Genomic DNA, 23,966 nt, shown 5'->3' on the forward strand with positions numbered 1-23,966 from the left:
GTGATTTATGTCCTTTGTGTTTTTATTTTTCTTTAGGAACCATGCTAGTATGAGATAGCCCTTCATTGATTTATAGAATGCTTCATGTGCTTCACTTATGTCTTTTGAGTATGATCTTATAGAATGCTCGTTGTGCTTCAGTTAAATCTTTTGAGTATGGTTTTATAGAATGCTTCGTGTGCTTCACTTATATATTTTAAGCTTGGATATTGGTTAGTCTATATTAATTTTAGAATGCTCCATGAACTTCACTTATATATTTTGGAGTATGAATAATACTATCATCGAAAGTGGGTTTGGAAGAGTGTCAACTTTAGGAATTAGTGATCCCACTATTTTGGAGGGTGTTGAATCTTAGTGTGATATTTATGAAAGTGAATTTGGAGAGGTCTTGACTTTAGTTAGCAATAATTCCACTATTTTGGAAGAGGTTCCAATTTATTATGAGAACAAAATTTGCTATCTATGATTGTTATTGTGATGACATGTATGATATAAAGAATAATGTTAACCATGAAACTTGTCATCATGATTTTAATTTTCAATTGGAGTATTCCTCACATGATAGTTATTTTGGTGAGTTTGCTCCCACTATTCTGAATAAGAAGAATTTTGCTTATGTGGAGAGTAGTAAAATTTCTATGTTTGTAGATCATGAAAAGAATGCTTTATGTGATGTTATATTGTTAAATTCATTCATGATGCTACTGAAAATTATTATGAGGGAGGAATATATGCTTGTAGGAGTAACAATAATATCAAGTTTCCTCTCTATGTGCTTAAAGTTTCGAAGTTATACTTGTTTTGCCTTCCTGTGCTAGTTGATTCTTGTTCCCTTAAGTTGTTTGCTCTCAAAATCCTTAGGCATAGGAAGTGGGTTAGACTTGAATGTGCTAGTGATATTCTTCATGATGCTCTCTTTGTGTTTCAATTCTTATCTTTTATGTGAGCATCATTGAAATTATTATGCATAGCTAAAATGCATTAAAGAAAAGCGCTTGTTGGGAGAAAACCCAATATTTACCCTTACTGTTTTTGTGTGTTCACATGATTAAGCTACTGTGGTAATCATGTTTTATATCTTTTGTTTCAATAAAGTGCCAAGTAAGACCTTTGGGATAGCTTGCGTTGATAGTTGTGTTGATCCTGCTGAAAATCAGAAACTTTTGCGCCCAGTAAATTAGTTTTGATAATTCACAGAAACGTGGTTTTGATCTGATTATTTTTTGCAATGGATTGGTACACAAATTTCTAAGTTTTCCTAATTTGGTTGGATTTGTGGAGTAGCAGAAGTATGGTTGATGTTCAGATCAGACTGTTCTGTTTCTGGCAGCTTCTGTTTTCAATGCATAGTTTGCTTGTTTTCTAGTTTCTATGGCTTATATTTCTAAATATAAATTGTAGAAATGATATGGTACAGTTGGAATTGTGTGAGAACAATTATGAATCTTGTCTTTCATAGTACCAAAGTGAATGGTTTACTCTTTGTCATACTAACCCATCTCGCGAAATTCCGTTAAGTTTTGTGTGATTGAAGTTTTCAAGTGTTGGTGAGATATCGATATGAGGAGAATAAGGAGTGGAAACACCCTAAGCTTGGGGATGCCCAAGGCACCCCAAGGTAATATTCAAGGAAGACTCAAGCGCCTAAGCTTGGGGATGCCCCGGAAGGCATCCCCTCTTTCGTCTTCAAAAGTATCGGTATAACTTACTCGGAGCTATATTTTTATTCGTCACATGATATGTGTTTTGCTTGGAGCGTATTTTCAATTTTACTTGTTGTTTGAATAAAATCATTGGATCCGAAATCTTGAATGAAAGAGAATCCTCCCATGGCTAGTTAATAATTTGACTACTCAATGTTCTTCACTTATATCTTTTTGGAGTTGTTTGTCATTTACTCATGTGCTTCACATAAATCCCATGAGTAAATGGTTGAATGAATTGAATATCATAAATCTGAATTTATATATGTTTCGTATGCTTATACCATGGGGAGTAATGACTTCACACATAATAAGTATAGGTGGTAAATCTATTGAAAGTTAGCAAACGTAGTATTGGTCACTTGAACAATTCATGAAGGACATTGAAGGAAGAGAGATTTCACATATAAATATACTATCTTGGACATTGTCAGATTTTCGGTTCCGCAAACCCTTGATAGGTTCAAACTTTGGGGTGCGTACGGAGATCTCAACCTACCTAGCCTGCCTACTCACGATTTTCCTAAGCCTAGCGCGTCAGGCTCAAAGGGATAGAGAGATACAAGAGTTTATCTTGGTTCTGGCCACCTTGCGGTGTAATACCCTACTCCAGCGTTTTGGTGGATTGCCTCGAAGGGCTGAGGATGAATTAGTATAGTGGATGAACTGGCATCAGGAGGTGAGGTGTTCTTGAGCTCGAGCGAGCTGGTGAGGTGGAATGGATTTGCTCTCTTCCCCCCTTCCTTGGTGGTGGCTAAGTCCTATTTATAGTGGCCTTGGTCCTCTTCTCAAATGTTGGCGGGAAGGGATCCCACAACGGCCAGATTCGAAGGGGGACAAGTAGTACATCCTATCCTGACTAAAGTGGTCTTCGCCTGTGAAAGCCTCTGGTCGTGACGCTGCGGTGGTCTCGGTGATGACCTCCGTCCTGCCGTCCTGGCGGTCTTAGTCTTGTTGCACCAGAATGGAAACCTTTGGCTGATTCCTCGGGACTCCACGCCTGCCGCTTGCCTCCTTTGCACCAAAGAGGAAACTCGCACTCTGCGCCCGCTGGCGCCCGCCTGGCCTTGGTCGTCATGGCTCACGTCAGCTGAGCCTCGTGAGGTTCACCTTGCATAGAACTCTCCGCCCCTTGGGCGCCATCTTGAGGAGGTCGATTCCTCAGGGGTCTTGGTGTCGTCCGCCTCGCGAGGCTTGGCCTCTCACGAGGGTCTTGTGCTGCTGTGCTGAAGCTGGGCCGTACCAGGCCGTCGATGGAGCCATGCAATGGGCCGTAGGCAGGCAAGTCTGGGTGACCCCGTATCCAGAATGCCGACATTAGCCCCTGGGCCCAAGGTGTGCTCAGACTTGGTTTCTAGGCGAAGCGAAAGGGCAAGTGTGGAGCACCGTGGTCCCTAACCGCCCGCGGCCTTGAACGATGCCTGACGATTGATGCGACGTGGGCGTTGATACGTCTCCAACGTATCTATAATTTTTGATTGTTCCATGCTATTATATTACCCCTTTTGGATGTTTATGGGCTTTATTTTACACATTTATATCATTTTTGGGACTAACCTACTAACCGGAGGCCCAGACCGTATTGCTGTTTTTTTGCCTATTTCAGTATTTCGAAGAAAAGGAATATCAAACGGAGTCCAAACGGAATGAAACCTTCGGGAGCGTGATTTTTGGAACGAACGTAATCCAGAGCACTTGGAGTGCAAGTCAAGAAGCGGTCGATGTGGCCACGAGAGGGTAGGGCGCCCCCCCTATGGGGCACGCCCGCCTGTCTCGTGGGCCCCTCGGGCGGCCACCGACGTACTTCTTCCTCCTATATAAGCCTACGTACCCCGAAAACATCCAGGGAGCCAACGAAACAAAATTTCCACCGCCGTAACCTTCTGTATCCGCGAGATCCCATCTTGGAGCCTTCGCCTGCGCTCTGTCGGAGGGGGAATCGACCACTGAGGGCTTCTACATCAACACTATAGCCCCTCCGATGAGTTGTGAGTAGTTTACCACAGACCTTTGGGTCCATAGTTATTAGCTAGATGGCTTCTTCTCTATTTTTGGATCTCAATACAGTGTTCTCCCCATCTCTTGTGGAGATCTATTCGATGTAAACTCTTTTTGTGGTGTGTTTGTCGAGATCCGATGAATTGCGGGTTTGTGATCAAGTTTATCTATGAGAAATATTTGAATCTCCTCTGAATTCTTTTATGTATGATTGAGTTATCTTTGCAAGTCTCTTCGAATTATCAGTTTGGTTTGGCCTACTAGATTGATCTTTCTTGCCATGGGAGAAGTGCTTAGCTTTGGGTTGAATCTTGCGGTGTCCTTACCCAGTGACAGAAAGGGTTGCAAGGAACGTATTGTATTGTTGCCATCAAGGATAAAAAGATGGGGTTTATATCATATTGCATGAGTTTATCCCTCTACATCATGTCATCTTTCTTAAGGAGTTACTCTGTTCTTATGAACTTAATACTCTAGATGCAGGCAGGAGTCGGTCGATGTGTGGAGTAATAGTAGTAGATGCAGGCAGGAGTCGGTCTACTTGTTGCGGACGTGATGCCTATATACATGATCATGCCTAGATAATCTCATAATTATTCGCTTTTCTATCAATTTCTCGACAGTAATTTTTTCACCCACCGTATTACTTATGCTATCTTGAGAGAAGCCTCTAGTGAAACCTATGGCCCCCGGGTCTATCTTTTATCATATAAGTTTCCAATCTACTTTTATTTGCATCTTTACTTTTTGTATCTATATTATAAAATACCAAAAATATGTCTATCTTATCATACTATCTCTATTAGATCTCACTTTCGCAAGTGGTCGTGAAGGGATTGACAACCCCTTTATTGCGTTGGTTGCAAGTTCTTTGGTTGTTTGTGTAGGTGCGTGGGACTTTTGAGGAGCCTCCTACTGGATTGATACCTTGGTTCTCAAAAACTGAGGGAAGTACTTACGCTACTATTGCTGCATCACCCTTTCCTCTTCAAGGAAAACCAACGCAAGCTCAAGACGTAGCAGGCGTCTCCACTTCCCCATGCCGCCTTGAAATCTGCCAAGCCTGGCAGCCACCCTTGCCAGAGCAGCTCGCCCTTGTAAGTTGTCGCGCTTGGCCTTTGTTTCTTCTCTTCCAGACTTGCGACACCGCGCGCAGATCTGGTGTCAGTGCCTCACCCTCTTCCCGGCTTCACCATGGCTCCGCAGCAGAGGAAGAATAAAGGGAAGTCGGACGCCCCGGCTGGACCCCTGCCGGCCTTGGAGCCAGCCCTCGAGCGGTCGACGGTGATCAATCAGGAAGGGCTGGACAAGGCCCGCCCTGCTGCCGCAGCCGATTCCAATGAGTGGAAGGCGACGATCATCCGGCCTGCGTCTGGGCTTGTGGATGACATGAGTGCCACCAAGATCCCCATCTATCTCCATGCTCTCTTCATGGGTTTGATTCCCCCCTTCTCTGCTTTCTTCAATGCCATAATTTCGCACTACCAAATCCACCTGTTGCACCTGGATCCCCGCTCCATCCTCCTCCTCGCCGTCTTCGCCTTCCTTTGCGAGGCCATGGTAGGCATTGCTCCTTTCATGGCCCTGTTTCGCCATTTCTTCTTGCTCCGGCTGGTCGACGCTTGCCAATGCTCGGGGTGCGCGACCTTTGAAGCCGTGGTGGCGACTACTGGCTCGGGGATTGACTTAGAGCATTTGCCTGCCATGAAGGGGTTCCGGAAGCAGTGGTTGTTTGTTGATGCCGGTACATGTAGCCCCTGCTTCTGACCCCTCGAACACCGGCCGCACCCAGCTCCGGCTGGGGGCATGTGAAGCTCACCGACCAGCGTCTCACCTGCATTTGGAAGAGGTTGGCTAGGCTGCAGAAGCTAGAGGTGACGACATTGATGGTGGTGATGGAATTCGTCAGGCAGCGTGTTGCCCCTCTCTAGCACCATTCTCTCCCGATGTGGGATCTTGCCGGCGCCGAGGATTCCATGAGGCTCCAGAAGCCGTCGCTGCCCTTTGAGACCCTGAGCAAGGTACTCGAGCTTCTGACGGGCATATCCAAACCCGCCGATCTTCCAGGAAATGGCTGCCTCCTCTACCAATGCTCGAAAAATGTGGCCTTCATGGGGCAGATGCCCCTATTCGACGAGTGGGGGTTATGCCCGGAGGGCCTCGAGGGGCCTCGCCAGAATCCCATCCTCGTGGCTCCGCTACTACTCGACCCTGTGGCATGCGCCCCAAGTGTGGAAGCATGGAGGTGCACACCGCCAGCCGCTGCTGAAGGGACCTCCGGAGATCTTGCACCACCGGAGGCTCCAGAGGCTGAGACTCCTGAGACCCAGAAGAGGGCCACTGCAGGGTCAGCTCAACCCAACGCTCCGGAGGCAGTGGCTCCTGAAGTTCGAGGCGATGGTTCCGAGGTAGTTGCTGATGGTGGGGCGCTCATTGGTGGCTCCGGGGCTGCCGCCCAGGGAACCCTGCCAAGTGCTTTGATGACCCACAAGTGTAGGGGATCTATCATAGTCCTTTTAATAAGTAAGAGTGTCAAACCCAACGAGGAGCAGAAGGAAATGACAAGCGGTTTTCAGTAAGGTATTCTCTGCAAGCACTGAAATTGTAGGTAACAGATAGTTTTGTGATAGGATAATTTGTAACGGGTAACAAGCAATGAAAGTAAATAAAGTGCAGCAAGGTGGCCCAATCCTTTTTGTAGAAAAGGACAAGCCTGGACAAATTCTTATAATGAGAAAAGCGCTCCCAAGGACACATGGGAATTATCGTCAAGCTAGTTTTCATCACGCTCATACGATTCACGTTCGTTACTTTGATAATTTGATATGTGGGTGGACCGGTGCTTGGGTACTGCCATTTCTTGGACGTTGCTAGGGCACCTCCCCCTAGCTTGGCAGTTGCCAAGGGGAGTGCCCATACCCATGTGATTATGTCCTCAGAGGTGGTGAAGAAGGAGTTGTTGATGATGTAGGCTTGTCGTCCATCTTCCAAGGCATAGGGTCACCATCATAGAAGGATGATCGAGTCTCCGGGATCCTCAAATCTGCAGCCAAACTCATCCTTTTGAATCTATATTCATACTCACAGTTTTGGTTTTGCAGATCATAAATCTGGGCTTGGAGGTGCTCGATTTTCTCATGAAGCTTGAAGATGGTCTCCCCAATGTTCTTGAAGTCCAGCTTGTGGTTGTTGGTGAACTCCGCGATCATCATATGGTTGGCGTTAAGTCCACGCTCCACCATCCTTGGCACTTGAAAACTTGTTGTTCCATCGCTTCGAGCTTTGTCTCCACGCTTCCCGTACTTCTTGGTCCCTCCACATCGCGGACGTGCAGCACCCCATCACGCATCTCAATGGTTTGAGGGTGATGTAGCACCTCCGCGAGATAGGGGTTGATGACCCTCTCGACAAACTTGTCCTTGGGAGCGCTTGGAGACGTCATGGTGCTCTAGATCTGTCAGAAAATAGCTCGAAACGAAAACAGTGGATATTTGCATGATACGGTGGTCAAAACCTTCGAGAGATTATATAATGAATTTTTACCGGCAGGACAGCTCCGCCGGAGCCCTATATTGGTTCCGCCAAGGTTCCGCCTCATGGCGGCGAAGTTTCGTCCCGTAAGCTTGCTTATGATTTTTTCCAGGGTAAAAGACTTCATATAGCAGAAGATGGGCACCGGAGGGCCACCAGGGGGCCCACGAGGCAAGGGGCGCGCCATGTAAGGGTGGGCGCGCCCCCCACCCTCGTGGCCAAGGTATGGGCCCCCTCTGGTACTTCTTTCGCTCAATAATTCTTATTAATTCCAAAAATGACATTCGTGGAGTTTCAGGACTTTTGGAGCTATGCAGAATAGGTCTCCAATATTTACTCCTTTTCCAGCCCAGAATCCCAGCTGCCGGCATTCTCCCTCTTCATGTAAACCTTGTAAAATAAGAGAGAATAGCCATAAGTATTGTGACATAACGTGTAATAACAGCCCATAATGCAATAAATATAAATATAAAAGCATGATGCAAAATGGACGTATCAACTCCCGCAAGCTTAGACCTTGCTTGTCCTCAAGCGGAAGCCGATATTGACAAATATGTCCACATGTTTAGAGATAGAGGTGTCGATAAAAATAAAATACGGACATGAGGGCATCATGATCATTCTTATAATAGCAACATATATATATATATATTGTCATATGATTTCTTATGCTCAAGTAACAATCTATTCACAATGTCAAGTATGAATCATAAACTTCATTGGGAACTAACAAACTATAATCTCAGTCATTGAAGCAATTGCAATTTGTCATAACATCGGAAAGAGTCAATATAAGAGCTTTTCAGCAAGTCCACATACTCAACTATCATTCAGTCTTTCACAATTGCTGACACTCACGCAATACTTATGGTTCTGGAGTTTTAATCGGCACAGAGAAAGATAGGGGCTTATAGTGTTGCCTCCCAATGTTTTACCTCAAGGGTAATGTCAACAATAATGGTTCATGCTAACTTACATCCAATTGGATATATATATCAGGATCTTTCCAACACGAGGTGCTTGCCAAAGGATAAAATGAAAAAGGGAAAGGTGAGAATCACCTTGACTCTTGCATAATGTAAAAGACATAAAGTAAAAGATAGGCCCTTTGCAGAGGGAAGCAGAGGTTGTCATGTGCTTTTAGGGTTGGATGCACAAAATCTTAATGCAAAAGAACGTCACTTTATATTGCCACTTGTGATATGAACCTTTAATATGCAGTCTGTCGCTTTTATTATTTCCATATCACACGATCGTATAAAGCTTATTTTCTCCACAAGAGAGCAATTTTTATTGCTTGCAACATGAAAACTTACTTGAAGGATCTTGCTCAATCCATAGGTAGGTATGGTGGACTCTAATGGCAAAACTGGGTTTAAGGGTATTTGGAAGCACAAGTAGTATCTCTACTTGGTGCAAGGAATTTGGCTAGAATGAGGGGGAAAGGCAAGCTCAACATGTTGGACGATCCATGACAATATACTTTAACTAAGATGTGAGAAAACATAACCCATTACGATGTCTTCCTCGTCCAACATCAACTCTTTAGCATGTCATACTTTAATGAGTGATCACAATCATAAAAGATGTCGAAGATAGTATATTTATATGTGAAAAGCTCTCTTTCTTTATTACTTCCTGTTAATTGCAACGATGACCAAAACTATGTTTGCCAACTCTCAACAACTTTTAAGCCTCATACTCTCTATGTGTCAAGTCATTACTATCCATAAGGTCAATATGAACTCTTTTATTTCTTTTTGTTCTTTGTCTTTTTCTCAAGATCATAGCAGATAGCAAAGCCCTTGACTCAACACTAATCTTTATTATATATAGCTCACAGACTCAATTACATAGAGGGATCACAAAGCAAAACTCAAAACTAATTCATACCAAAACTTTATTCTACTAGATCAAGATATTACCAAAAGGATCGAACTAAGTAAAACTATAAAGATAGGAGTGTGATGGTGATACGATACCGGGGCACCTCCCCCAAGCTTGGCAGTTGCCAAGGGGAGTGCCCATACCCATGTGATTATGTCCTTGGAGGTGGTGAAGAAGGAGTTGTTGATGATGTAGGCTTGTCATCCGTCTTCCAAGGCATAGGCTCACCATCATAGAAGGATGATCGAGTCTCCGGGATCCTCAAATCTGTAGCCAAGCGCATCCTTTTGAATCTATATTCATACTCACAGTTTTGGTTTTGCAGGTCATAAATCTGGGCTTGGAGGTGCTCGATTTTCTCATGAAGCTTGAAGATGGTCTCCCCAATGTTCTTGACGTCCAGCTTGTGGTTGTTGGTGAACTCCGCGATCATCATCTGGTTGGCGTTAAGTCCATGCTCCACCATCCCTTGGCACTTGAAAACTTGTTGTTCCATTGCTTCGAGCTTTGTCTCCATGCTTCCGGTACTTCTTGGTCCCTCCACATCACGGATGTTCAGCACACCATCACATATCTCAATGGTTTGAGCATGATGCAGCACCTCCGCGAGATAGGGGTTGATGACCCTCTCGAAAAACTTGTCCTTGGGAGCGCTTGGAGACGTCATGGTGCTCTGTCAGAAAAACAGCTCGAAACAAAAGCAGAGGATATTTGCATGATACGGTGGTCAAAACCTTCAAGAGATTATATAATGAATTTTTACCGACCAAAAGAAGTAACGTGCAAGAAAACAGAGTCCGAAGAGCACACGAGGTGCCCACGAGGCAGGGGGCGCACCCAGAAGGGTAGGGCGCGCCCTCCTCCCTCGTGGACACCTCGTGTCCTTCCTGGACTACTTATTTTCCTATTTTCTTAAATATTCCAAAACAGAGAAAAATTGCTATTAAAATTGTTTTGGAGTTGATTTACTTACCGTACGGGGTTACCTGAGACGTTCAACATTTATAGGGTTACGGTTTGGAACGTTCGGGGTTACTGTTTGAATAATATTCTGGAACGTTCTGGAAACGTTCTGGAAAGTGTCCCTTATGTATTCCTCCGGGATTACGGTTTCAATAATATTAGTTTCAACATTTATAGGGTTACCTGAGATATAATGTTTGATTCTATGACCGTTCACCACCTTCGGATTTGTGCCTTCGAAGTTGTTGATTTTTATGGCACCGAAATGATAGACCTCCTCAATAACGTAAGGGCCTTCTCATTTAGAGAGAAGTTTTCCTGCAAAAAAATCGTAAACAAGAGTTGAATAGCAACACATAATCGCCTACGTTAAACTCACGCTATTGTATCCTTTTGTCATGCCATCTTTTAACTTTTTCTTTAAACAGCCTGGCATTCTCATAGGCTTGGGTTCTCCATTCATCAAGTGAGCTAATGTCAAATAACCTCTTTTCTCTGGAAAGTTTGAAATCATAGTTGAGCTCTTTAATAGCCCAATATGCCTTATGTTCAAGTTCGAGAGGTAAGTGACATGCTTTTCCATCAACCATCTTATACGGAGACATACCCATATGATTTTTATATGTAGTTCTATAGGCCCATAATGCATCATCAAGTTTCTTGGACCAATTCTTTCTAGATCTATTAACAGTCTTTTGCAAAATTAATTTGAGATCTCTATTACTCAACTCTACTTGACCACTAGACTATGGGTGATAAGGAGATGCAATTCTATGATTAACATCTTACTTAGCAAGCATTTTACGAAAAGCACCATGAATAAAATGTGAACCACCATCAGTCATGAGATATCCAGGGACTCCAAACCTCGAAAAAATAACTTCTTTAAGCATCTTAATAGAAGTGTTATGATCAGCACTACTAGTTGGAATAGCTTCTACCCACTTAGTAACGTAATCAACATCAACTAAAATATGTGTATATCCATTAGAGGCAGGAAAAGGTCCCATATAATCAAAGCCCCAAACATCAAATGGTTCAATAACAAGAGAATAATTCATAGGCATTTCTTGACGTCTACTAATATTACCAATTCTTTGAAATTCATCACAAGACAAGACAAACTTACGGGCATCTTTGAAGAGAGTAGGCCAATAAAAACCGGATTGCAATACCTTATGTGCAGTTCTATCTCCATATGCTTCGAAGTGACACTTGCGCAGGATCTATTCCTGTTCATGCTCAGGTACACAACGTCTAGTAACACCATCTACTCCTTCTTTATAAAGGTGTGGGTCATCCCAGAAGTAATGTCTTAAATCATAAAAGAACTTTTCTTTTGCTGGTATGGGAAACTAGGTGGTATAAATTTAGCAAGAATGTAATTAGCATAATCAGCATACCATGGAGCAGTACGAGAAGCATTTATGACAGCTAATTGTTCATCAGGAAAGCTATCATCAATAAATAGTGGGTCATCAAGAATGCTCCCTAACCTAGATAAGTTGTCTGCAACGGGGTTCTCAGCTCCCTTTCTATCAATAATATGCAAATCAAATTCTTGGAGCAAGAGAACCCATCTAATAAATCTAGGCTTAGCATCTTTCTTTTCCATGAGATATTTAATAGTAGCATGATCAGGGTGAATAGTTACTTTAGAATCAACAATATAAGGTCTGAACTTATCACAAGCAAATACAACTGCTAAGAATTCCTTTTCAGTGGTAGCATAATTTCTCTGGGCAGTGTCTAGAGTTTTACTAGTATATTGGATAACATTTAGTTTCTTATCAACTCTTTGCCCTAGAATAGCACCTAGCATAATCGCTAGCATCACACATAATTTCAAAGGGTAAATTCCAATCAGGCGGCTGAACAATAGGTGCAGAAATCAAAGCTTTCTTAAGTATTTCAAATGCTTCTACACAATCATCATCGAATACAAAAGGAATATCTTTTTGCAATAAATTAGTCAGAGGCCTAGAGAGTTTAGAAAAGTCCTTAATGAACCTTCTATAAAAACCGGCATGACCAAGGAAACTTCTTATACCTTTAATGTCCTTCGGACACGGCATCTTTTCAATTGCATCAACTTTAGCTTTATCAACTTCAATACCTCTTTTAGAAACTTTATGCCCCAAGACAATGCCTTCATTAACCATAAAGTGGCACTTCTCCCAATTCAAAACAAGACTAGTGTCTTCGCATCTCTGCAAAACTCGATCAAGGTTTCTCAAGCAATCATCAAAAGAGGATCCATAAACGGAGAAATCATCCATGAATACCTCACAAATCTTTTCACAAAAGTCAGAGAATATAGACATCATGCATCTTTGAAAGGTAGCAGGTGCATTACATAAACCAAAAGGCATATGTCTATAAGCAAAAGTACCGAAAGGGAAAGTAAAAGTAGTCTTTGCTTGATCATCCGCTGACACATGTATTTGAGAGAAACCAGAATAACCATCTAGAAAGCAGAAATGTGTATGTGGGATAGTATTTCTAGTATTTGATCAATAAAAGGTAAAGGCTAATGATCTTTCTTAGTAGATTTATTTAATTTACGGAAATCAATTACCATCCTATAACCTGTAATAATTCTTTGCGGGATCAATTCATATTTATCATTAGGGACTACAGTAATACCTCCCTTCTTAGGGACACAATGGACAGGACTTACCCACTCACTATCAGCAATGGAATAAATTATACCTACCTCAAGGAGCTTTAGTATTTCCTTCCTTACCACTTCTTTCATATTAGGGTTTAACCATCGTTGATGATCTCTAACTAGTTTGGCGTCTTCGTCCAATTTTATTTTGTGTTGGCATAGAGTGGGACTAATGCCCTTAAGATCATCAAGAGTATATCCAATATTAGCATGGTGCTTCTTCAGAGTTTTCAATAATCTTTCCTCTTCTTGCTCTGAAAGGTTAGCACTAATAATAACATGATATATCTTCTTTTCATCAAGATAAGCATGTTTAAGAGTATCAGGTAATGGTTTAAGCTCAAACACTGGATCACCCTTGGGTGGAGGGGGATCCCCTAGGATTTCAATAGGCAAGTTGTGTTTCAAAATAGGACCCTGTTTAAAGAATACTTCATCTATCTCCCTTCTTTCATTCATAAACATATCATTTTCATGGTCTAGCAAATATTGTTCTAAAGGATCATTAGGAGGCACGACAATAGAAGCAAGACCAATAATTTCATCCTTACTAGGCAATTCTTTATCATGGGGTTGTCTATGAAATTTAGCAAAATTAAACTGATGTTTCATATCCCCTAAACAAATTGTAACAACATCCTTTTCACAATCAATCTTAGCATTGACAGTATTAAAAAAGGGTCTACCAAATATAATGGGACAAAACCTATCTTGTGGGGAACCAAGAACAAGAAAATCATTAGGATATTTAACTTTCCCACACAAGACTTCAACATCGCTAACAATCCCAAATGGTTAAATAGTATCTCTATTGGCAAGCTTAATTGTAACATCAATATCTTCTAACTCAGCGGGTGCAATATCATGCATAATTTCTTTATATAAGGAAAGAGGTATTGCACTAGCACTAGCACCCATATCACATAAACCATGATAACAATGATATCCTATTTTAACAGAAATAACAGGCATGCCTACAACAGGTCTATGTATCTTAGAATTGGGTCTAGCAATATTAGCAGCTTCATCATAGAAGTAAATAACATGCCCATCAATATTATCAGCAAGAGATCTTTAACCATAGCAATACTAGGTTCAACTTTAATTTTCTTAGGAGGTGTATAAGTTCTAGTATTACTCTTACGAACCACAGTTGAAGCTTTAGCATGATCCTTTATCCTAACAGGAAAAGGTGGTTTCTCAACATAAGTAGTAGGAACAATAGGATCATTATAAGTGATAGTCTTTTCTTCAACTGTAGCATGTGCAACTACTTTTACTTCAATGGGAGGATTATATTTAAACCACTTCTCCTTAGGGAGATCAACGTGAGTAGCAAATGATTCACAGAAAGAAGCTACTATCTCAGAGTCAAGTCCATATTTAGTGCTAAATTCATGAAAAGCATCGGTATTCATAAAATATTTAACACAATCAAACTTAGGTGTCATACCTGACTCCTTACCATCGTCAGAACCCCAATCTTCAGAGTTGCGTTTAATTCTTTCCAATAAATCCCACTTGAATTCAATAGTCTTCATCATATAAGAGCCAGCACAAGAAGTATCGAGCATGGTGCGATCATTGAGAGAAAGCCGAGCATAAAAGTTTTGAATAATCATTTCTCTTGAGAGATCATGATTGGGGCATGAATATAACATTGAATTAAGCCTCCCCCAAGCTTGAGCGATGCTTTCTCCTTCGCGAGGCCAAAAATTATATATATAATTGCGATCACGATGAACAAGATGCATAGGATAGGACTTCTGGTGAAATTCCAATTTCAATCGTTTATAGTCCCAAGATCCCGTATCATCACATAGCCTATACCATGTCAATGCGTCTCCCTTAAAAGATAAAGGGAATACCTACCTCTTAACAACATCATCGGGCATACCTGCAAGCTTAAATAATCCACAAACTTCATCCACATAGATAAGGTGTAAATCGGGATGCAATGTTCCATCTCCCGCAAAGGGATTAGCTAGAAGTTTCTCTACCATACCCGAAGGAATTTCAAAGTAAACATTTTCAGTAGGTTCAGTAGGTTGAGGAGCAACTCTTTGCTCTACTGGTCGGGGCGAAGATGCCCCGAACAAGCCCCTCAAAGGATTAGTTTCCATAGTAACAAGTGACAGTAAATTTCAGCACACTATATAAATGTTTCCTTACCAAGTTCCACTCACCAAAGGCGCTTCACTCCCTGGCAATGGCGCTAGAAAGAGTCTTGATGACCCACAAGTGTAGGGGATCTATCGTAGTCCTTTTGAGAAGTAAGAGTGTCAAACCCAATGAGGAGCAGAAGGAAATGACAAGCGGTTTTCAGTAAGGTATTCTCTACAAGCATTGAAGTTGTAGGTAACAGATAGTTTTGTGATAAGATAATTTGTAATGGGTAACAAGCATTGAAAGTAAATAAAGTGCAGCAAGGTGGACCAATACTTTTTGTAGCAAAGGACAAGCCTGGACAAATTCTTATAATGAGAAAAGCGCTCCCGAGGACACATGGGAATTATCATCAAGCTAGTTTTCATCACGCTCATATGATTCGCGTTCGTTACTTTGATAATTTGATATGTGGGTGGACCGGTGCTTGGGAACTGCCCTTTCTTGGACAAGCATCCCACTTATGATTAACCCCTATTGCAAGCATCTACAACTACAAAAGAAGTATTAAGGTAAACCTAAGCATATCATGAAACATATGGATCCAAATCAGCCCCCTACGAAGCAACGCATAAACTAGGGTTTAAAATTCTGTCACTCTAGCAATGCATCATCTACTTATTACTTCCCAATGCCTTCCTCTAGGCCCAAATAATGGTGAAGTGTCATGTAGTCGACATTCACGTAACACCACTAGAGGAGAGACAACATACATCTCATCAAAATATCGAACGAATACCAAATTCACATGACTACTAATAGTAAGACTTCACCCATGTCCTCAGGAACAAACGTAACAACTCACAAAGCATATTCATGTTCATAGTCAGAGGGGTATTAATATGCATTAAGGATCTGAACATATGATCTTCCACCAAATAAACCAACTAGCATCAACTACAAGGAGTAATCAACACTACTAGCAACCCACAGGTACCAATCTGAGGTTCTGGTACAAAGATTGGATATAATCCATGAACTAGGGTTTGAGAGGAGATGGTGTTGGTGAAGATGTTGATGGAGATTGACCCCCTCCCGATGAGAGGATCGTTGGTGATGACGATGGTGATGATTTCCCCCTCCCGGAGGGAAGTTTCCTCGGCAGAACAGCTCCGCCGGAGCCCTAGATTGGTTCCGCCAAGGTTTCGCCTCGTGGCGGCGGAGTTTCATCCCGTAAGATTGCTTATGATTTTTTCTAGGATAAAAGATTTCATATAGCAGAAGATGGGCACCGGAGGGCCACCAGGGGGCCCACGAGGCAGGGGGCGCGCCCTGTAAGGGTGGGCGCGCCCCCACCCTCGTGGCCAGGGTATGGGCCCCCTCTGGTACTTCTTTCGCTCAATAATTCTTATTAATTCCAAAAATGACTTTCGTGGAGTTTTAGGACTTTTGGAGCTGTGCAGAATAGGTCTCCAATATTTGCTCCTTTTCCAGCCCAGAATCCCAGCTGTCAGTATTCTCCCTCTTCATGTAAACCTTGTAAAATAAGAGAGAATAGCCATAAGTATTGTGACATAACGTGTAATAACAACCCATAATGCAATAAATATCGATATAAAAGCATGATGCAAAATGGACGTATCATTTTATGCTCCGGAGGCCACCGCCCTGGGTGCCCCTCCGGGCGCTCCTCCTCCTAAGGACCGCCCCTCGAGGCCCGGTCGGCTTCGCTTGAATCTTGAATCGCTTCGCAAGAGGAAAGGATCTCCGTGCCGCAGTGGCGGTGCCCGTCGACCGCTAAAGCTGAGGAAATACATGGCTGTGGATGAGTAAGTACCTTCATTTGTGATCCCTTGCGTGCCACGTTCTTTTGTGACCAGCGCCTCGCAGGGTCCCTGTGACGGCGAAGCCTCAGGAAGGGCTCCCTTCCAAGGATCATGGCTCGATCCTAGTGCGCAACCCCCGATGCCCTGGATCCGCCCAAGGCGAGGGGCCGACTCCAGCCGCCGGGTGCCGCAAGGGAGCCCCGGACTCGAGCCTCCTACCTCCTTCTTCCGCGACCCGACCTGGGGGGTAAGGGACGCATCGACAGCTCTCCCTATCACTACAAAAAAATACACTTCCGTGATGATACGTGTTTGTCATAGTAGGTCGCGTTTTTTGTCATGCATGTACATCCATGACAAATTTATGACAGAATCAAGATAGTCATACCTGTGCTGTCGTAGAAGTGTTCCATGGCATTACCAAAATTATCATCATGGAAGTGTCCACTTCCATGACGATAAATCACGCGTCATAGAAGTGCTTTCGTCAAGGGTGACCGACACGTGGCATCCACCGTAACGAAACGCTGTTAAGCTATCGGGTCGGGTTTTGGATCCGATAACCCGTTAACAGTCCCGACCAATGGGGATTTTCCACATGTAAAATCATCATTGGCTAGAGGAAACACGTGTCGGCTCACCGTTAGGACAGATGTCATCCGCTCATTGGACCGAAGGCGCCTATGATACAGCGACACGTGGCACGGCCCAATAGAGGCCCATTCCCGTGAAAAGGCCGGCCCGTTTGACTTGGTCAAAAGGTGGTAGGCTGGCCCATGGAAAGCCTGTTAACGGTCTATTCGCATATAGCCCATTTACAGCCCGCTAACCCAAGGCCCGTTACGCCCTATCCGAATTAGACCCAATAGCGTCATCTGGGCCGTCCAATATGATTCAGCCCGTTTTAACTTCCGGCCCATGTGTGGCCCATGACTTCTTTTGGCCCGTATGAGGACCTTTTAACTCTTGGCCCATTAACGGCCCATGGTGAAACTGGCCCGTAATGAACAGTGTATCACTTTATACCCATTAATGACCCGTTATTCCATTGGGCCGTTTCCAGCCCAAGTTATCTTTCGGCCTTCTCAGGGCCCATTGATTCTTGGGCTCATTTGCAGCATTCGGTTAAATACGGCCCATTACTGTCATTTTCTGCTTGTGGGCCAAATTCAGCCCGTCGTGACAGTCGGCCCGTTTGCGGACCGTTAATACATTGGGCCATTTTCATGTCAAAAAAACACGTTGGGCTGTTTTCATATAGTTACCAAATACGGCCTATTAACGGCCCGTTATGGTCCACGAATAGTACGGCCCATGATTGGTGAAATGATGATACGCCCCGTAGAAGGCCCATGGATCCTACGGCCCGTATGAGGCCCATGGATAGTACGACCCGTAGAAGGCCCATGGATCGTACGGCCCGTAGAAGGCCCATGGACCCTACGGCCTGTAGAATGCCCATTGATCCCTAAGGCCCGTATAGAAGGCCGATGGATCCTACGGCCCGTATAGAAGGCCAATGGTCCTACGGCCGAACGAAGGCCCATGGATCATACGGCCTGCAGGAGGCCCATGGTTACAACAGTCCGTGTGTTGCCATGATTATTTTGGCCTAGTTACCAAAAATAGGCTATTGTGGCCACTAGGAAAACACAAAAAAAGAACTGCAGTGACTACAAGCAAACAAGTAAACAAGACAATAAGGAGATAAATAAGCAAGGAATTAAGGCTAGCCTATTACCGCTATTACACATATTACATCCACTGGGCATCAAAGTTCGCCACCAGTGCAAATATAGGGAACAAAGTAGCATATTACATACACTGGCCGTCAAAATTGGCCACCAGTGCAAATAAACGCGGCAGCAAAACAAGAGCATAACTGAAACAACTTCAGAAGAGCTCAAGAAATGTTATCCTGGGTATCAACCATGCTGGCAATAAGCTTAGCAAGCTGATTAGCTTTGTCCTATTTGGCGCTAAAATCCTCCAACGCTTGCTGTTGCGCGAGAAAGTGTGCATCTGAATGCTCCAGGGACTTCCGCAGTCCTTCCGCTTCTTGTCGCAGCACAGCTGATTGATGTCTTTCAGCTTGTAGTTGAGACTCAAGAAACCGAACTGATCCAGATAGTGAGTTTGAATAGCTTGTGCAAGCGGTAGTGGCCAGTAACTCGAACACTAAACCAAGACAAGACTTTGGGGTTGTCTCGCTGTCTTCAAGATAGTCTTCCTTAGCTATTTTATCAGCTTTGTTGGAGACCAACAAGGATGTGGCACTATCCTGAACCTTATCTGCATTACTTCCTTTACCACTGCTTAATAAGGCACTCTTCCCCAATATTCTGTCAGCATTCTAAAAGAAGAAACAAGCAGACACATAACAAGTTTAGCATGTACTAGTATATGAAACTCATTTCGGTGAACCAGTTCATTAGTAAGGTGGACAGGATTAAACTACCAAGTCTTCTATTGCCAAGTACTAGTACATAATAAAAGCATCAAACAAACATATATCTATGTCCTATGGTCACTGCATTGTCTTGCCAAATCAAAATAGAGACACGGTTCAAATCATATCAGTTCAAGACAAAGCAGCAATGAAAGAATACAAAGCGTGGGAAACTACATGGCACAACAAGATTTCAGATGGGTACCACGGGTCTACATGTACAACAACACTATTGGCTCTGTTGTGATGCTAGTAATATGCATGATATGAAAGTCAACTGTATACACAATTGAAATTGAAATCAACAAAGCTATTGATAAGAGCAAACCTGTTAAAGAAACATGCGTGAACATACCTGCTGTGCCATTGGAGTTTCGATTGGATCCTTCAATTTAAAAATAAGTTTGTACGAGTAAATACAGTGATACAAGAGCAAAGCAATCATAGTTAAAAAAGGCGCGTCTAAGCGAGCGCTTAAGCGCGCCTAGGCTCTAGGCATTGGCAAAACGCATTGCGCATAACTACGCATAATCTGTGCATAATTGTGCATAAGCATGCGCTTTGGTCAGTAAAGCGCAAGGCGGTGGCAAAACGCACAATTAACGCCTAGCGCTTTTTTGAACTATGATAGCAATGGAATCTTAAATTAGAACGGTTGTTCTTTAGGTTTAGGCACTTGTTCTACATGAACAGAGTACAGTAAGACGCAAGAATAAAATACTTAAAAATAGAAAATGAGCTCATAGACCTTACCACATTCTTGGTTCGGGACCAGTACAGAACAAGGCGTTCCCAGTCATCGTCCAGTAAATGTGTCTCAAGAGAATGTAAGGGAATTTGATGAGTTTCTTTGCCAGTGAAGTACGTTTTCTTAAGGTAATTCCGATACTGCCACCAAGCATTCTTGAAGATAGCAGAGGTATTAGCACAGGTTACCTCATCCTGAGTTTCCAAATCGGTCCTTCTCTATAGAGAAAAATGGGAAAATTTGTTGTATTATAACCATCCTGGAGGTAGGATGTATGGGACGAAGCAAAGTAATTGCCATGAATAACATTACTTACACATAACTCCTAGACAAACACCTGCAACTGGCATTTTCCTTCATCTTCAGTATAATATTTCCAAGATGTGAAGATACACACATACGATTTAACAACATCAAATGCGATAGATGCTAAACTACGACTGGCTGGTTGTGCTTCCTCCACAGGAATAGGCGTACTAACTGGTGGAGTTGGGGATCGCCGTGATAGTACTGGCCCTTTGGGCACTGGAGCTGCCTTACTAACTGCTCTTGTTTGGGAGCTCTGTGGTGGAGATGGTGCTGTGTCAACAGGAACTGGGTTACTATCGGCTGGGGTTGGGGTTAGATTGGGTGAATCTGGTTCTCTGTCCATCGCAGTAGGGGTACAATCTGCGAGAGTTTGGGTTATGTGTGGTAGGGCTGGTTCATGTGCATGTACAACCGGGGTGCTATCTCCACCAAGAGGTAGCACTGTTTTATTTGAAGACCGTGTTTTTATTCCGCTAGATACTAGCATCACCCGCTCCAATTCAAATGGCTGATAAACAGGAAACATAGTTGAATTTATAGACATTGTATGAGAGGCAGATGCAATAGATAGTGTGGAAAAAAGAGGGCATGAAATAGTTGACATGTATATTGTTTAACTAAAACGGATAGCATGACATAATTTCACATATATGATGTCTATCTAAACTGGATAGCATAGCATAACACAATTCAAAGATATGATGAATAACTAAACAGGATCGCATGACATAATTCACCTACATGTTATCTAAGTAATTAGGATCGCATTATTTAATTCGCATATGTGATTTATATGCTAAACATAGGGCATTCGATATGAGTCTGAACTAAGAACATGGTGTTGAATATTGTGTATATGATGTCTAAACTATGCAATGCAAGACACCGTATGCATGATATGAGCAGTATAACCGTGCCAAGTTAGAGCATACACCTCAGTGGGGGAATAGGATTGGTCATATGTCTCTGAATCCATCTCTGAGGAGCTATCGGGACTCAACAAGAGATCTGCTTCGACAGGTAGCACTGTCTGCTCTGAAGGCCTTGTTTTGACTCCAGATTTTTCCCATCTCCCACCCAAATGGCTGAATTCACAGGAAGAGTAGTTTAATGTACAAACATTGTCGACAAATGGAAATGTAATGAAGAAAAGGATGGGCAAGGTATCATTCAAATATATGATGCCTGGTTAAACAGGATGGCATTGCACATTTCACATATATTATGGCTGGCTAAAAGACATGAGACTGCATAATTCCCATATATGATATAGAACTAAACAGGTAGCATTACAGAACATGTCTAAACTAAGCAGATGACATATATGATGTCAAAAGTAGGCACTGCAAGGCAACATATGCATGATATGACTAACATCATCATGCCAAGGTAGAGCAAACACCTTGGGGGGTAAATAGGAGTGGTCAGTGGCGTCTGAATACGCCTCAGAACAGATATCTTCCTCTGGATTACAATCTGGAGAGGGGTGGGGAGGGTTTGCCATTGAACCCACCATGGAGCGATGTCTGCATGACATTGTATTGCCGCGCAAAACTCTTCTCTTTTTCTCTACATGTTTAGCATGACTGTGTACAATATCTGACATGCATACGAAAAAAATATGGTGAGATTATGTAAGGAGAGCATGCAGAAATTTAGAGTGATGGTAACAACCAGTGGATCGACGTTTTTCCATTCAACCAAAATAGCCCTAATGGATCGACGTGAATATATAGTAATAAGTGATGCAACAAGTGTACAACCTCTTTGCCGTAGCCGTGTCGACCTCAGCATCATTGGGTTGGTCGCTGAAGCAGTTGAGGCAGAGGTGGCTGTCGGAGGTGTGGAGGAAGATCTGAGGAATCTGTAGACGGCGTCCAGGGCACTGCTCTGTTGTGATGGATCATTCTGTCGTTGGAGCAGCTCCGGTGAGCCGTAAGACGTCAAGGCTGAAGCAGCACAAGACAGACATCATCAATCTCAAGTGGGATTCTAATAGCATCTCCAATAGATGATGTAAAATGGATGTAAAATTAACATCACCAAAAACCACCTGACTACAACAGATGAGGTAAAAACTATTGACTCTGAACATAAATGTCGAAACTGAAATTTACCGTGGAATCTGAATGCTACTGTCGAAATTGAACACAATGGTAGCAGAGAGGCACTTGACATGTAATTTAGGGAGGGCCTGCAGTTCATCTTCAACCTGCACCCCCCTGAGCCGCCAGCCACCACCGGCCGAACCGCCGGCCCCAGCGCCGCCTCGCCGCCCCAAAACAACTCGCCACCGGTTCCCCGGCCATCCCTCTAGGCCCTCTGCCCCCACCCTGAACCCTAAGATAGATAGTAGGGTACCTCTCCGGCGAGCCCCCGTCCCTGCTGCAGGTGGTTCTTCCTTAACTCCGGTGAGCCCCCCCCCCCCAACCCCTAAAAATCGACTGACCCAAAAGTCGATTCAGTCGACTGAAGTGTGGCTTAATCGGAGCAGAGCAGCAGCATAAGCGAGGGGGAGAGCAGCAGCAGCAGCTGGGCGAGCGAGCGATCGAGCGAGAGCCGGAGCAGCAGCAGCAGCGCGAGCAAGCAAGCGAGAGCTAGAGCAGCAGCAGCAGATCCGGCTGGTATGGACGCCGCCGCCGAAGGGGCCTCGCACTGGGGTAGAGCCGCCGTGGAGATGTCGCCCGCGGCGCCGACTTCAAGGTAGCCGCTCCATGGGGGTACGGGATAGAGCACCGTCGGCACCGGGAGGTCGAGTTAAGGAGAAGGTGCGATGCGATGAGTGTACAACCTCTTTGGTGGCGCTGAGTAGGCCTCGGCTTCGTCCGAGGAGTCGGTGAGGGTGATGCGGTTCCGGTGGAGCAGGTTAAGGCGGCGCTGTGGGGATGGAGCAGCCGCGATAGACGAGGCGATCGTCGGAGCAGCTCCTTGGAGGTGGAGGACGGGGCGGCTGAACCAGCGGGACGACGAGATGGACGACGGATCCTCATCCAGGGAGGTGGACGAGGGACGTCGAGCTGTTGCGGTGGACGACGTTGTCGGGGAAGAGGCTCCGGCTGGGCAGCGGTGACATGGCGGACGGAGGAGGGTGGGGTTTCGCGTCTGGAGCGGAGAGGTTATGGCAGCCTGGGATTTCGAATGGCGAAAAGGGGGTGATGGGAGGGGGTAAAGCATGACTTAGGTACGCGCTTGTCCAAAATGTAGGGTGTGTTACAAAAGTACCCCCCACCAATTTGAACTAGCGGCCGTTTTGGCTCAGGGTTAGAAGGATTTCGTGTGTCGGGATTTGGCAGCTGGAGGGAGTTTTCGCGGGCGTTGTAATTTCAGGATAGCAAGGCGCGGGTTGTGAAGGCGCCAGTTTTGGGAGCACGATATCTGAATTTTCGGGATATAACAAGATGCGGGTTGAATTTTAGGGACAAGCTTAATGTGTAGTAATATTGTACTTGTACGTACCAAATCAATTCACACTTCCCTCAACCAAAAATAAAACGAAAAAATAAAACTATTCAGACCACACAAAGAGAGAGTCTTGCCCCGTTTTACTATACAAATGCTATTCAAAGCTACTCCCTCCTTCCATCTATATAGGGCCTAATGCATTTTTTGATGCTAACTTTGACCAAATATTAGAGCAATGATATATGACATGCAACTTACACAAAGCACACCGTTAACTTCGTCTGTGAAAGGTTCTTTCAATGATATAATTTTCACATTGTGCATGTCATGTACTATTAATCTTGTCAATAGTCAAAGGCGGTCTTAAAAA

The sequence above is a fragment of the Triticum dicoccoides genome, chromosome 3B (assembly GCF_002162155.2).
Source record: "Triticum dicoccoides isolate Atlit2015 ecotype Zavitan chromosome 3B, WEW_v2.0, whole genome shotgun sequence".
In the NCBI taxonomy this organism is placed as follows: Eukaryota; Viridiplantae; Streptophyta; class Magnoliopsida; order Poales; family Poaceae; genus Triticum; species Triticum dicoccoides.